The sequence below is a fragment of the Lissotriton helveticus genome, chromosome 3_1, assembly GCF_964261635.1.
Source record: "Lissotriton helveticus chromosome 3_1, aLisHel1.1, whole genome shotgun sequence".
NCBI classification, from domain to species: Eukaryota; Metazoa; Chordata; class Amphibia; order Caudata; family Salamandridae; genus Lissotriton; species Lissotriton helveticus.
This window is the reverse complement of record NC_136061.1, coordinates 1,022,363,551-1,022,375,993: the sequence shown is the minus strand read 5'-3', so window position 1 is coordinate 1,022,375,993 and position 12,443 is coordinate 1,022,363,551. Positions and strand designations below refer to the sequence as shown.

General features: G+C 43.4%; 1 long non-coding RNA gene across 2 annotated transcripts in view; it reads left to right on the top strand.

The window, feature by feature from the left end:
- LOC144824849 (uncharacterized) overlaps nt 1–11,013 on the top strand; it is a 96,975-nt gene extending 85,962 nt beyond the window's left edge. For both annotated transcript variants that reach the window (XR_013609148.1, XR_013609147.1), the window contains one exon: nt 10,188–11,013. This is a non-coding gene — a long non-coding RNA (uncharacterized LOC144824849). The remainder of the gene's footprint in view (nt 1–10,187) is intronic.
- The last annotated feature ends 1,430 nt before the right edge of the window (nt 11,014–12,443 follow it).

Sequence of the window (12,443 nt, the reverse complement as noted above, 5' to 3'; positions counted from 1 at the left end):
AACTCAGCTGGATCTTTAGCAGTCCAGGTACTTTCGTATGTCTTTATACTGTCCGATAGCTCCGGTAAAATGTTATTAACAAACTGATTAGCAAAAATGCGCTTTCCTTGTACTGTCTGGATGTCCTGTCCACTGTGTCCTTTAAAAATCTCTTCTATTCTGCTAAAAAAATCAGTCACTTCTTCTCCCTCCTTCTGTCTACATGCAGTCATTTTATCCCAGTCTACTTTTTGTCTAGGCAGAATTTCCTGCATGCGTGTTATAATGTGTCCAGGTAAATCTTTTAACACTTGTGGCACATCCTCTCCTGCTGCTCTACGATTATCCGCAGCCGCTATCGCTCCCCAGTTAATGTGTGCCGAATTATGATCCCTAACGGGGCGCCACAATTCCTGCGGTACCAAAAAATCGAACAGAAGGTCAACATCTTTCAATATCATGGGCGTTAAACTAAGAGCAGATTCAAGATGCTCATAAAACACTTTCGGATTACTTCTAGGATCAGGCAACTCTTTCTTTAGGGCCAATAAATCAGCCCTCGTCCATGGGGTGTGCACATATTGCCTGATGGCGGGGAGGTTTCCACCTCTTGGATCAGGAATTGGGTGTACTTCTCTCATAGGGAAAGCTGCGGTATCATGCTCGTGTTCTGGACCAAAATGCTGGTAGATATGTTGACCGGTGGCGTTATGCATAATAATATCTAGCTCTTTGTGATAGTGATAACAAGCATTAAATGCATTTTCACATTCTGTGTTCGTTAATATGGATTGTTCGCTCTCCCTCCATAATTTGTGTAACCACATTGGTATTCTAAAAAGAACAGGACTATTCTCTAACAAGAGTTCACAGTAGTCAAGCAATCTAGTCGCCATGCTATTAATAACAAGATTTCTAGCTCTTAGTTCCTTCATTCCCTCAAATGTTTCCCAGGCTCCTCTCTTTGTTATGTCCCCAAGATCCATCCATTTTTGTGCCATCTTTTTTATAGTTTCTTTTTCATTACGACCTAATCGGGTGTGTCTAACGTACATGTCTGGTGTTCGCCTATTTGTCATTGGTGATCTAAACCACGGGGAATTCGGCCAAATGTTTGCTCTTTGTGCGTCTGATGCGGGGGAATCACTTTGTGAAGCGAGGGGTGTCATTGGTACTGGAAGTGTCACGCTGGAAAGTGCTGGAGTGGACGGTGTTGCTGGGATGCTTCCTACAGACCCATGCACGCCCTGCAAACTACTTGTTGGAGAGGCCGTTTGTTGTGCCTGTACAACAGGAGTGGATGGCTGTTGGACCGGTACAACAGGAGGGGGAACATGCTGTACTTGGGGTGGGGCAACAATATTAGGCTGTTGGCCCCCAATACCCGGACCTGGTGGGGGTGGCGGTATTTGGACAATATTATATGGAGGAGGTTTGTCTAATAAGTCCTCTAATACCTCATCAAGAGGAGGGCAATTCCTTTGGTCTACTGCGATAAAGCATTTTTCTGTTTTCATCCTAAATTCTCTGTCATGCTGTTCTATATTCTCACTTATCTTCATATTATTATAATCTGCCACTTTGGCCGTAGTTGTTTTATTCTTTTCTCTCTCTCTATCTTGTTTTTGTTTCATGTTCCTAGTTCTAGCATATTTCTCCCATGTTTGAAATGCTTCAAACATAGCAGGTCGGACTTTTCGTTCCATCATACATTGCTGTAAATACTGTAACTTGGCTAAATCAAAGGTACCATCAATAGGAAACTGTAATTCTTTATCCTTTTTTGTGTACTCATGCCATATTCTATTGTATAAATTCACATTTATTCCCTTTTTTATCATTAATATCCAACCTGGACTATCTTCAACAGGGGCGGGGACGCTTTCGTCCAACTGGTGACCTGACTTTATACAACAGAACGTTTTAGAAATGCATTTCTTCATTGTTCCTATTTATTCTTTTAGTTATAACTATCCTTTTACTCTTTTACTCAAAACTTATTCAACAACCCTAGTTAACCAAACTTCTTTTTAATAAAACATGCAACAGAACAATCTCACCAATCTGTGGTGTGTCCTGAATCGTCCGACTGTTGGTCTTCGGACAACACGTCTGTTTCAGAAGGGATCAGCTCGTGGACCTCTGCCGGGGAATCCTGTGTCAAGAGGCCAGTCGGGACTTCAGATGGCAGCTGCTGCGGAGAAACGCCGTCTCCTTCGTGCAGGGGCCCCTACGATCATTCGGTCCTCAGTCGCACCTCTCAACCACGGACTCAGCTAGCCGTTGGATATCCCACGGAGAGGTCCCACCAGAGAGTCGCCAATCACCATCAACTAGTTCATCTAATTTGGTCCATTGACCAGAGGAAAGAACTTTTTGATCAGTGAAAGATTAGTTGAGAATAAGGCGAGACTAATCTAGTATGATAACAAGTACAAACAATTGACCCCAGCGGTTTATTACCAGGTAGTTTAATGTGTGTATGGGCCCAGCTGAGTATATGGTATTGGAGTACCTGTTGCTGGTAACCCGCTGGATCACAACTAGGGTTAGCTATTAGCAACCTTCTTATGAAATCAACAAGGCCGGACACCATGGGGACAAAGTGGTTTGATTCGTCCTGCAGAAAGGCATCCGCGAACCTGCATAGGGCCCTAAAGGAGATCCCCAGAGACAGTAAGAAGAGCAAAGAGTATAGAGCTGCGTATAAAGGGGTCATGTCAGGCAGGTGCAAGGAGAATAAAATGTTGTACACCACTTGGTTGGGGAGTCGTTTTGAATATTTATAATTGAAAACCAGCCAGATGGCGAACACTTACGGCAGGGTTTGAGACAACTTGGCTCCGAGTTTGCAGAATCGGATGCTGGGGGTGTGGGGCTTTCACACCTTTATGATTCCAGCGCCCTGAAGTCTGCACTGCTGAGATCAGAGAGCTTTGAACTTTGAGCCCAGGCTGAGCTGCAGAGTGAAAAGTTTGACTTTCATGGTTCTCTCTGTGATTCCTAGGAGCCTTTGAACACTACCTTTTGTTGTGCTGCATTGCCCACTAAAAATCCCGTCAACAGCGGAACACAGGATCACTGGATTGCTGGTTACACCGCCTGGGGGCCTGAACTAAGTTTCCCTGCAACCCTTGCGGTGCACATGCCGCCATCGCCGTGGAGAGCGCAGGGAGGCACTCAAATAGCCGATAGGGCTCCAGCAGCGCGGGAGCCTTTGAACACTACCTTTAGTTGTGCCTTCTTTACCCCCTTAAAAGCCCATCAACAGTGAAACGTGGGTTCACCGGATTGCCGTTACACCGCCTGGGAGCCTGAACTACTTTTCCCTGCAACCCTTGCGGCGCGCACACCACCAATGCTGTGGAGAGCGCAGGAAGGCGTTCAAATAGCAGATATGGCTCTCGCAGCTCAGGACGCACGCGGGTGTGCCCGGGACAAGTGCAGTTCTGTCTGCACCCGTCAGAGCCCTGAAGAGACTGGGCGAGGCCACCTCTCGTTCAAGTGCGATCTACCAAGTTTGCTAAGGTGAGCCACATCTAATTATTATTTTAAGCACTGAGGCATATATAAAACATGGGGAAACGCACTGGAGCACCAAGCTCAAGCTCCCGAACCGCCGCAAGCATAGACAGCATGCTGGAAAGAGCAGTTAATATTGTTGCTAACTAAATGAGAGGCGTCTGTCTTTGGGATTAGTGGCACAACAGCCTGGCCTCATGGCAGGGGTAGACCTAGATGATCATGTTGGCCCCCGTGGTGCCCAATATGCAGACCGATACCCCCAATATTCAGTCACCCTAAAGATCCAGCGACTGTAATAATGAGGATAATGAGGGTTTACCCGTGGCACCCTGCAACAGCTCACTGGATGGACTCGTACCTCCAATTACGACATCAACAGGGGCCAAACGGAAAAGAAAACAGGTTAAACCTACTAGTTCCAAGAGAAAACAACCCCAGTGCTAACCATCCTCGTACCTCCCAGAGCTCATGGATACAGGGTTTTGCAGCCCCACAGAATGTTGTGACTGTCAACCCAACACTTGAGGCCATATCAACCAAGGCAGCAAACTGTTCTACTTGAACACAAACTGATGCCGCTGCAACTTCTCCTACCAGTTGCAGACCGCGCAAGGCCTCAATTAATTTTATTGTGGACACTGTTTGTAATTGCATTAAAGAACTTGTGGACAAGAACTTTACCGCCCTTTGGAAGCGCCTAGATCGTCAGGAGACTCTGTCAAATAGGCTAAGCTCACAAATTAATACCCCTAAGGCCATTACAAAACATGGGGCACATTTTAATCTCATTAGTGCATCTAATCTTGGTGAGCAGTCACACGCACCAGCACCAACATCTATTTCTTCATCAGAAGCTTGTGATACCTGCTATAAAGTTAAGGAATGTTTCTCATCTAAAGCCACTGCTGCCCATTGCAAGCCATCTAATATGGGGCAATTGAGCAGTCTACCTACTACATCGCTATGTATGTCATCAGCTTCCCGTAATGCCCCCATGAGCACCTTAGATTGAGCAAACCCAGGAGGTAGTGTACAAAGTGAGGGTAGCTCAAACTCTACAAGTATGGTAACAACTGGGGGCAGTAGGGAAGTCCTGAGCCTTCTTCCCGCAGCATGTCCCTATGTATTGGTTCTAGCAGGAGTACCTCTTCTTAGAAAAGATCAGGCAGAGACTTGGGACCAGCTGCAAAATAAATGCGCAGATTGGCTTGTAAAACATAAAGGGTTTCGGGTGGGAAACATATGTGACATCATTATGGTACTCAGGGTAGGGTGGGCTGGTACTTCTTCGAAGAATATTAAGTGTGACTGCATAGTTATCAATTTCCAACAACCACGGTTGGTAAAATCATTATTGACGACAGAGGAGCCCAAAAATGTGTTCTCTACCGTTATTTGGTCACTGCCCTTGGGCTATTTTTACAAGCCAGCACCGGGTATGAAAACCCACGATGCATTTTCCCTGACTATGCATAATAGGTTTTCCACTTTGTCCGGCTTAGACAGCCAGGATTGACTGGCCCCTTCATCAATACCAGACGTGACTATTTTTCTACCAGCCACGCCTACGCCTTCTGGCCACGATACCTTAGCCACCTTTGAAACTGATTTAAATCTAAATATCCAGAGCTGGAACGTCGCCGGCTTGGCATCTAAAATCAAGTCTGAGGATTGGATAAAAACAGTCCAAATATATGACAGACACATGTTGCAAGAAACTTGGGCAACACAGGAATAACATCTAGAAGGGTTTGAATGCTTTAACGCCATCGTCCCTGCTCCTAAGATTGGCCGCCCATCTGGCGGACTCTCAATTTGGGTCAATATCTCTGCAGGTGGAAGTGCTAAGGCTCTAGCTATAGATAATGATAACTTTCAGGCTCTGATTTATACACGGGAGCTTCCTTCTGTTTTATTAACTTTTATAACAATGATTTCCGCACTGCCCCGAATTTGTTTTATTTTCTCTCCAATTTACAAATACAAAAGATGTTTGACAAACTAGTTGGTATCTGCTTAGGTGGTGATTGTAATGCTAGGATTTCTAGCAATTACAAACTATCAACGGATCCCCTCACCAACATGCGCCCTTGTAATAGAGGGGTAGAACTGCTGGACCATTTGTCAAACCATAATCTAATACATGTAATGGAAATTGCGGCCAAACCTCACAAAGATAATTATATTGTACCAACATATAGAGTTCGAGGTTGTGCCTCAATCATTGATTATGTGTTTATATCTGCTGCATTCGAAGATTGCCTATTGAAGGCTGAGGTCGTACCAACTTTCAAGGGTGACCATAATCTCATTGTAACAACATTAAGATTCGCCCATAACTGGAATTTGTTAAAGAGTGTGGGGCCAGTAACTTAGTGCCATCTACTGACAATCTAAGATTGGTTTGGCGAGGTGTCGACAACACCGACTTATTTTTTAGAATGATAAAATCTCATTTGGAACTTATCGATACTTGTTTGTCATTATAGGATTATAACCCTGAGGTAATTAATGCTTTTACCCAACTTTGTGGGGGCATGAAACAAATGATCTCTAGGCCGATAGTGGAATCTAATCAGGGACCATGTTGGTTTAACAGCGCTTGTTCCCGAGCAAACAGAGAGCTTAATGAGGCACTCGTGATGAGTCCAAGGGATTCAGCCCTCGTAAAGTCTTTAATGCATTACGAAGCAGCGGAAAGACGAGGTTTTAAAAGAGCGATGGGATAATTTTGCTTGTGCTGCCAGACTTAATAACAGCAATGATTTTTGGTTAGCAGTCAAGGACATGAGATCTGTGGGCCTCACTCTAACCCCCATAAGCTGTAATATTACTAGTGAAGCATGGGAATTCCACTTTTCTACGATCTATCAAGCTACATAACGGAATGAGGATTTATATAACTATCAAACAGCCTCAAGGATAGAGATATCCGTGTTAGAAGTTGAGGATGCTATTCATCAAAGTATGGGCAATAAAGCTCCTGGTCCTGATGGGCTACCCATAGATCTTATTAAATATAATCCTGAATTTTGGGCGCCCCTTTTACTTAATGTTTTTAATAATTTAATTGTTGCTTTGATTCCTAGCACATGGTCTACCAGCAATATTGTCCCTATTTTAAAAAAATGTGATAGTTCCAACCCTAGCTGCTATAGAGCGATCTCCCTGATTGATAATACAATGAAAATTCTCAGGAGGATCCTGTTTAACAAGATCAGGTCCTGGGCAGAGGATGAACATATTTTAAATTTGTGTCAGTTAGGTTTTAGAAGTAAAGTAGGCACAGTAGAACAGTGCCTAAACCTTAACTTGATTATTGGTAAATATACTGTAGCACAAAATCTCCTATTTATTTGACTTTTATGGATCTTACTTCAGCTTTTGATTCTGTTAACAGGTCACGTTTATAGTCGATTCTATTAAAATATGGGTTGGATGAGGTTTTAGTTCATTATCTGGTGTATTTACATAGAGACCTGAAAACCCGGGTGCGGATCAGTAAAGGCGGAGAGGTCTCAAAGTACATTAATATTGGTAGAGGGGTCAGGCAGGGGTGCGTACTAGCCCCACTCTTATTTATTTTATATATTAATTATTTACATGACTCCCTGACCAAGCTTACTAATGATGTTCCTAGTAATAATGGTAATACTCTCCCCGTCTTACTATTGCGGATGATGCGGTCCTAATGGGCCGCGCACCAAACGCACTGCGCACTTTAGTCCGGGGCTTTGTTGATTTTATGGCCGCTCTAGATCTTTGTTCAAATTAAAAAAATAACTTTTTTGATGGCCTGTGGCCCAAAAAAGCATCTCAATAACACAATTTCTATAGGCAGTGAATGTTTACATCGCACTTGCACTTTCCCGTACTTGGGGCGGGTATTTGCAGCCAACGGTTCTTGGAGTTATCATGTGGCACATAGCAGGGGTACATTTGTAAAAGTAATTAACTCTATCCTGTCCTTCCCCCAACCGAAAAAGGCTGAAGTGGTACTATCTATCATTAAAATTTTCAAATTACAATGTATCCCCGCCTCAACTTATGGTGCCGAAGTTTGGGGTTTTACAAAGTGCAGCGGTATACAAGGTAAGGAAAACAGATTCTGCAGGAGACTGCTGGGGGCCCCGATTTCCTCGTTACAGTATATCTGTCATAAGGAATTAAAACTGACATATATTGAAGATAATATTAGGGCTCGACCAGCCATATTTTGGCAAAACCCAGGGGCGACCCTCACTAGAAATATAATTTTGATTGCCTTAAATGCGAAAAGGGCAGGGATATTCCTTGGCTTGCTGCTGTAAGGGAAAGCCTAAACAGCGTGAATCTTGAGCACACTTTTTTAAACCCAAGTGACATGGGGAGATTAAACAAAAAATTCCTTCAGGAGGTGATATATGAATGAATGAATGAATGAATGAATGAATGAATTACGCATTTGTATAGCGCATGGCTACACGGAGGCATCCCAGCGCTTTAAGCTAATTCCATTCTCTGAGGTTTAAGCGAACAAGAAGGTTTTTAGCAACTTTCTAACTCTTAAATGGTTTACTTCCATTCTGATTGATTCGGGGAGGTTGTTCCATAAATTTGTGCCCCCCCCCCCCGTACGCACTCTCCTTGTTTTGGTAACCACAAGCAAATTTTTGTTATTGGATCTCAGAGTCCGCTTGTGGTTATATGGGCAGAACATTGATTGAATAAGTGCTGGTCCGATTTTATTGACTGCCTTAAATTCCACTCTCTGTTGCACTGGAAGCCAGTGAAGCTGGCGCAATCCAGGCTTAGCGGATGACCTTCGTGGGACATTCAACAGCATTCGTGCTGCACAATTCTGTACTGTCTGAAGAATTTTAACTGTCCCCAGAGGAGTACCGAGGTATAGTGCGTTAGCATAATCTAGGCGTGATAAGATCAGCGCTTGCACCATGATCTTCCTAGCTTCAAAAGGAAGGAGCTTAACAATTTTTCTCAGTAGCCTGATCAGAGCGAAGCAGGTACCTGCTACCTTCCGGGCCTGTACCGCAAAGTTCAGAGCTGGGTCTAGCGAGACCCCCAGGCTCTTGATTTGCTCCTTTGGTGGTGGCGGCTGGCCAAGGCTGGCAGGCCACCAATTTTCAACAGTGGTGGGTGGGTTGTATCCCAGCATCATCACCTCCATTTTCGCACCATTTAGCTTTAAGAAGGATTTATCCATCCATTCATGGATCTTGTCAAGGTAGGTGGAAAGATTATCATACGGGCGGCTTGAGTAGTCAAGGAGATAATGAGCTGGGTGTCGTCTGCATACGTCACCAGTTGTACCCCCCAGGGCAACACCACCTCAGCCAACGGCCTCATATATATGTTAAATAAGGTAGGGCTGAGGGATGAACCCTGGGGAACACCACACTGTAGACGCATTTGGGGGAGGATACATTGTCCTCAACCACCACAAACGACCTGTCGGACAGGAAGGAGCACAGCCAATTAAGCGCTTGGCCCATGACACCTACTTCTCTTAGCCTCTGAATCAGAATGGAATGATTCACGGTGTCAAAGGCCGCGCTTAGATCTAAAAGTAGTATGGCCGCACAACTTCCACTGTCCATGATCTTCCTTGATTCTTCCACCACTGTGATCAAGGCTGTTTCAGTACCCTGCTTGCTTCTGAAACCTGTCTGTGTGGGGTGTAGGGAGTTACTAACCTCTAAGAAGGAAGAGAGCACGGAATTTACATGCTTCTCAGCAAGTTTGCTAATAGCTGGCAAAAGAGATATAGGTCGGTAGTTTGCATAAGTATAGTAGGGCAAGATATGAAAATGAGCTCCTGAAACCCTCAGTAGCAAGGTATATGTCTCTAGAAGATACACGCTATTCGTTATCTTATCTGCCATCTAGTTATCTCCTAAAGAATATTGGCCGCTGAGAAAGAGGTTTGTTTTTTCGCTTAAGCACTAGCTTAGGCACTATGAAATTTTTGCACTGTTTTCCCTTTGGGTTTATTTATTTATAAAGTTTTATATAGCATGAACGTGACCCACAAGGGTATCAGAGCGCTTTAGAGTATACAGTATAAAAACAAGGTTCAATGTTAAGCTCGACCAAATGCTATGCCCAGGTGACAATCGCAGCAAGCAATCGATGTTACATTTTTTATTCTTCTGCAATTTTTATCAACTGTATACAAACATGTTTTTGATTCCTTTTTCAAGAAAACTGCCATTATTGATTATAAAGTTGCTTATACAGAAATTCTTAAGTTGGAGGAGGATGCCTTGGGTTTCTGAGTGGGATTGTTTTTGAAAGCGTCAGTTTGTTCACGTGCCTCAATGAGCATTCATTGATGGCTGACATTTACTGTGCCATCGTTTACAATCTTGATGAGTAGTAAAACATTTGGATGCCCATGTTTATCTATTCACTCACCTCTATTTCTACCTTGGTAGTTTGTATGCATATTGCATATGTTTACCCTTTTGGAACTATGTGAAACTGATGTATTGGTATTTATTCGATTGCACTTGATAGTTACATTCTACTGCTATGCTGCTATTGACTTGTGTCCATAGGCCATTGATTGGGCATTGTTTTTAAGATGTTGCTGTTTTTATATTTCTGTATTTTAACGTTCTCATGTACTTTAATGCTGGTTTTTTGTTCTTTGTTTTTATGGATACATCTGCATCCGAATAAAGATTAATTGAATTGAAGAAATGGAGTACTGAGGGAGGCTGGTCCAGTCTTGCAGGCGGAAGGACTCCACAAACATTTGGAGGCTGGTAAAGGACATTAGAGCCCTGGGGTGGTCCAATGACATCTCAGTTACCACTACCATTAGTCCAGAGGCCTTAGGTGAGCCACTTTAGCGCTCTTTATTGCAATACAAACCTCTGTGTATCCAGGAGCTCGAGATGGTTGACCTAATCTCCTTGAAATTGACCCTGGAAGAAGAAGCCCTTGTTAAGTCTCCATCAAACAAGGCTCCTGGACCGGATGGGGTCCCCAAGAGCATATATTAATCGGCTCCAGACCTGTGGACCCCATTACTTTGTAACTGTTTTAATGCCTTCATCCGTTGTGGTCTCCCAGGCACTTGGCACACTGCTACTATTGTACCCATTTTTAAAAAGAGTGATCCACAGCCTCCAAGTTATCGCCCTAAATACCTGTTGCATTCCGCTGTAACAATCGCAGGGAGGGTTGTTCTGGAGCGTTTGTTGTCCTGGGTCAGAGACGAACACCCTGTCAGAGGTGCTTTGAGATGTGGAACTGTCTTTTAATACTATTTTTAACATTTGTAATGTGCTTTTATGGCTGTGTCTTAATGCAAAACTCAAGTCTTATCTGATCAGTCAGAAACCTAAATTATTGTGGAAAGAAATGACTGCAGATTAACAGATTAATTAAAGATAGAATCAAGTGGTATTCTAAATTACTTTAGGAAGATTTGATAACCCTGCATTTATTTGCCTTTTCGTCCTTTAGGTCTCACCAAACAGACAGCACAAGGTGTGTGTTTGTTAAAAGAGCTATTGTCAGCTTACAATAGGCTTAGCACTTCCCCATTGCTTCCCATCGTTTGCTTATTGTCACTCTCATTTACTTGTTTTTTAGTTGGTACCTTGTGATGGCTTTCCTTCCTCTTTCTTTCTGTCACCCTCCCCTGAAGCATGGCCTCTTTAATTGTGTCCTTGTACTGCTTACATTTCAAGCACTACTTATTTCTTTTTGATTACTCACTCCATAAAAGTGTGCGTGTTTTCGAGCTGTCTCCTTAGTGTACTGCTCTTCCCCCCTCTGTGCTCCCTGTTGCTGTTTCTCACTTGTATGCTTCTTACCTGCCCCCTCGATGATGCGCTCATCCTTGTTTGCTTCTCTACCTGCTTTGCTATCTCTCCTCTCTCCCATGTGCTTCTCCCCCCAGGTCCATGTTGCTCTTGGTTGCCCGTTTTCATCTGTTCTCCACCCCATGCTCCACGTTGCTCTGTCCCTGACCTATTGACTTTGCCAATGGTTGTTTCCATATAGTTACCCCATATAGTTACATGAGGCTTGATGCACCTTTTTCTAGTGGAAAGTTCAAGTTCAAAATAGTGAAAATCTGTGCTTACACATCTTGGGCACATTTGTTGAATGTCCATGTCTCTTACCACATAATGGTCATGTGCCCAGTGCTGTGTCTAGGATGGTGTTGACATGTCCACCTCATAGCGTGCAGGTACGATTGAATAAACATAGTCAAGATGTCCACTTAGAATGCAATGTCATATATATTGAAGCCACACATATTGACCAAAAGTGTGGGTAATCCTAAAGTCGGGAAACAACCTTTACAACTCAACTTTTACAACGCACTACCATTACAACGAAACTTTTACTACGCAAGATCCATTACAGCGCATGTCATTACAACGCAGTCATTACAACGCATACAATTACAATGCGTACCATCACAACGCATGTCATTACAACGCATACCATCACAACGCATAGTACCCTTACACTATCCAACACTTACCCTACTGTTGCACCCTCTGGAGTTAGAATAGTAATTTTTACCCCTACACTTTCCAACACTTACCCTACTGTTGCACCCCCTGGAGTTAGAATAGTAATTTGTACCCCTACACTATCCAACACTTACCCTACTATTGCACCCCTGGAGTTAGAATAGTAATTTTTACCCCTATACTATCCAATACTTACCAAACATGCGTTGTAATGGTATGCGTTGTAATGGTATGCGTTGTAAAGGTAGTATGCGTTGTAATGGAATGCGTTGTAATGGTAGTTTTAAGAAATTCGTTGTAATGGCATGCGTTGTAATCGAATGCGTTGCAAAGGATGTTGCGTTGTAAAAAATGCGTTGTAAAGGCATGCGTTGTAAAAGTATGCGTTGTAACGTCATACATCCCTAAAGTCTCGACCCCTGCACATCAGTGCTAGAACAC